Source organism: Natator depressus, chromosome 6, assembly GCF_965152275.1.
Source record: "Natator depressus isolate rNatDep1 chromosome 6, rNatDep2.hap1, whole genome shotgun sequence".
In the NCBI taxonomy this organism is placed as follows: Eukaryota; Metazoa; Chordata; order Testudines; family Cheloniidae; genus Natator; species Natator depressus.
In genome coordinates this window covers 125,919,139-125,923,310 of record NC_134239.1, presented here as the reverse complement: position 1 = coordinate 125,923,310, position 4,172 = coordinate 125,919,139, and positions in this window count along the sequence as shown.

Below are 4,172 nucleotides of genomic sequence, written 5' to 3'. Positions count from 1 at the left end.
GTGCTTCTGTGCTGCAGTAATTTCTAGCTGGTATAACTGAGACTGCTCTAGAGTCCGCCGGGGGTCAGTCTGGCAGTCCCAGGGGTCAGAAGAGAACAACCGTGGCATAAACGCATCTTAGCCTCCTCCCCTCTCAAGTCGCACACTGAGCGCAGCTCGGCTGGGCTGCGGGATCAGGACCTGAGTCGTGAAGGTGCTCGATCATTGCCAGTCCTGCCAGAGTGGTTTGACAGGACAGATCTGCCTGCTGTTGAAGCGGGTACGGTGTCACTCTGAGCATGCCCCGGCACAGGGAGGGAAGGGCTTGCGAGCAGCAGGAATGAAAAGGCCTCCACGAGGAGCCAGTTGATGAGTGTGATGGACTCATTCGCTCTAGACCCACCAGCTCAGCTCATTCGCACCCAGGTTCTGATGTCAGGATCAATTCCCCCCTGAAGTTCATCTGCTGAGCAGGAGAATAAGACACTCGGTGACCTCTCTGATCAGCAGGCGGCTGCCGGCCACGTGTGACCTCAAACAGAGTTTTATATACACACTCTCCCACCGCCCTCTAGCGCTCCACAGCACCATGAAATCCCCTTGGGATGCAGATGAGCAAAACCACCACCATCTCCATTGTTTTCCTGGAGAAGTTTGGGCACCTGGCACGCAAGTGCCCATTTACGAAGGCCACGGGGGCTGCGGCAATCCCGCCAGGCAGCTCGCATTCAGAGGGTAATGGAAGGCAGGAGATAAGCAGCCTGGGCTTGATGGGACACTAGGAGGATTTATTCATTTAATTTGCTTTATCTCCCTGTCAGTAAGATGAGTATCGAGAGCCTGGGATTGCTTTAGGACAGCAGCCCTGCATGGGCAGGAGGTAACTGAAGCCTTGACCAAAGACATTCACAAGGAAAGAAATCTAAGCTTTTTATGATCTGGGGAAGTTAACAGGGACTACAGAGATCCCTCCCCCCCCCCCCCATTTCCTCCTTATCGTCTCTTCTACCAAACAGCGGAGGTTTAAAAAGTAATGAGTAAGGACAGGGTTGTTTGCTTTAATCAAACATCCTTTCCAGTTAAAGTCATGCCAGAAAGAAGAAATTTCCATGCAAATGCTCCAACAAGCAACTCCCCCCCCACCCCACCTTCTATACATCCCCCCCCCCGCAAATTGCATTTGCTTTTTAGTATGGATTGTTTGTATGGGGAAAGTGACGAGAGTAGCATCCCACCCCCTTGTGCTGGATGCTGTGCATACACAGTCAAGTACCAGCCCCCCAGAGCTTACAGTCTAAAGAGATGAGGCACACAAAGGAAGCATCATTCGTCCCACTTTCCGGACAGGGAATTGAGGCACACAGAGATTACGGGAGATTCTCAGGGTCTCACAGGTAGTCTGCAGCAGCATCAGGAACTGAATTGTAGTGCCATAGTCACACGACCATCCCTTCTCCCAGCAGGTTCCCAGAATTCGGCAGGCAGAATATAGTTAGCAAAGGCTTTAAAAATGCAAAAATATTCTGTTTGATTCATTATCTCCATGGAGTACACTATCCAGATTGGACATAATGCCAGAAACCCAGGACAGCCAGTGATTGTGTCTGATTCTACCAGGTGCATAGTTATAGAGAAAACCCCCTCTTGCCCCCTCTTCCTCCTTTACCACTGCACAGCTTGATGGAAAGCTTTTACTAAAGTCCAACAGCTCCTGGAGGGTTTCTTGACTATTAACAATTTGTTGAAAGCTGAAACAAATCAGACTGCAGCCCTGTCCTTGAGAGAAGCAGGCAGGCAATTGAACTGCCTTGCATTATTCTTAGGAAAGGCTAGATTAACAGAATGCCTGGTGTCTGGGTGGGAGGAGGCCCATTGGGGCAGATAGAGAGCGAGGTGTTTACAATCAAGAACTAACAGTGTGCATTTATCCCCACAATGAATCTCCAAAATGGAGATTCGTCTCTCTCTGCATGGGGCTCTAATTCTAAAGGTTGTTCCATTAAGTGAATTTAGTGGTGGTGGAAAACTTGTTGTTATATTAGGATTACTGTGGCGGTATTTACAGGCCACAACTGGGATCGGGACCTCAGTGTACCGTGCAAAGAGTGGGCTGGAGGTGCAATTCCCAGCTGGGGTTGACATACTCAGGCTAGCTCTGCTCGAGCGGGCACACTAAAAATAGAAGTGTTGCCAAGAGAGCGCGGGCAGGGCTAGCAGCCCAAGCACATCCCTGTGATCTCAGGCAGGACGGTAGTGGGACAGCGAGCCCGTCCCGCTGCTCGCACCACCACAGCGACACGTGTATTTTTAGCATACCAGTTCGCTCAGAGCTAGCACCTTCCAGCTCCAGTGCAGACGAGAGACGGGCCCTGTCCTGAAGAGATTGGCCTTGCCTGAATAGCCCTGGAGACTGCAGCTCTGCCACACAAGGACAGCAGTGGCTGTGCAAACTTCCCCACCCCCCTGAGACGAAGGCAGGGTATGAGGCAGACATGCACTATACCGAGTTACCCATATCCATTCACCTCTTTCTCTTTGCCGCGGCGAGTTGGATGCCCCAGGAAAGAAGCTGGTGACCCACTGGGATTTCGAAGGGACTGTGGAGCTCAAGCTCTTTAAATGCATCCTCCTGAGGAGAAGCCAGTCACCCTCCATTTCTAGACACCCTTCAGCCAGAGGCCTGGGGAACATGCAAGGAGTTACAGGAACAATGGGATTGGGGGAATGTCGTTCTAGCCAAGGACACGGCTCGTTCTATATCTGTCACATGGGCTAGGCTAACTTCGCAAAGACTGAAGCAAGAGTTGCTCTTTTAAAGGAGTGTAACAATTGAAGCAAGGCAGGTCTTGGTTTTGTACAGCCTCCCCATCCCTCGAGGCTCCATGGTGTGGCCAGGACAGGAGTCCCAGCACAGCCCAAAGAGTCGCTGTGGGAGGGAGGACAGACTGGGAATCAAACCCAGTTTCTGTGTGGCAAGGCAGATCCCGTCCAAGAGACCACAGGAGCAGCCCACCAGAGAGGGATGTACAGTGAGACAGCGTTTGCTTACAGCTTGTCTGCTTGCTCTGTCTCCTTTCCCATACACATTTGTAAAACACATCTGTGATAGAGAAACCACATATATCAGCCCCACCAAGTGGAAGCAATCACAGGCTGTCATATTTGCATTAGTGTTTAATAGCCCAGATTCCTCTGACTCATGTGAGGAATCTTGGCAGCTCGGGTTGTTTTCTCAGATCTGGTTTGAATTCACACAAATGTGTTTAAGCCCCACATTGTCTATACAATCAAACTGCACATGTCCCCCATCTCCCACAGTCGTACAGGTGCTGTTCAGAGAACCCTGGAGCTAGTCTGTGCGCCCAACCCAGCACTGCTCAGGAGTGGAATCACACTCGAGCCTGGCTTTCTGGAAACGCAAAGCAAGGGCCTGCTCCTGGGTGCTGAGTGTAAACACATGAGAGGCGAGAGTGGGTCCTCGTTTCCCCCTAGCCACTGGCCCACTGTTACGGGGTTCACTACTCACCGCTGAGGAACCTCCTTGTGGCTGGGTCTGGGGATTAGCTCCACTCAGGTCTGACGCCCCCTTCCGACAGATTGTTCACGCCGCTCTCCAGGACTCTCAGAGCAGTGCTTCCTCTTCGCGGCGCAGCCCCCCAGCCAGGTCAGCCAGTGTAGGCTGCCCCTTTCAGGGTATCACTGAGTCAGCTGTCCACATGCCACTTCAGCCAGTCCAAGACCACGTCCTGCACCTCTTCCCCAGCAGCTGGTAAGGGAATCCCGGTCCACCCACGACTGCGGGTTCCAGCCCATGTCCAGCAACGCCAGCGTGCTTGCTCCCAGACAGACCCTGTCACTATTTCCCTGGGCTCCTTCCTACTTCCTTTTTCTGTCTTCTAGCCCCCTCCCCTGGGTTTACTGGCCCAAACTCCTCCCTCCCAGGGAGTGACTGCAGACCACTTCCCCGGCAGCCCCCTTCTGGGTTCAGCTTACTGGCTTTATACAAGCTCAGCATCCCCTTTCCCAGATGGACTTCGTCAGCCTTTAGCTTTTCAGGCCCTGGCTCCCCCACAGGTGCAGCCTAGCAGGCTAATTGTCCTAACACCCTGCTCTTCCTGCCACCCCCTCAGGCCCACAGAAGAGGGTGAGAGTCCAGCATGGGTGGAAGAGGTACACCTTCAGCTTGAGTCGCA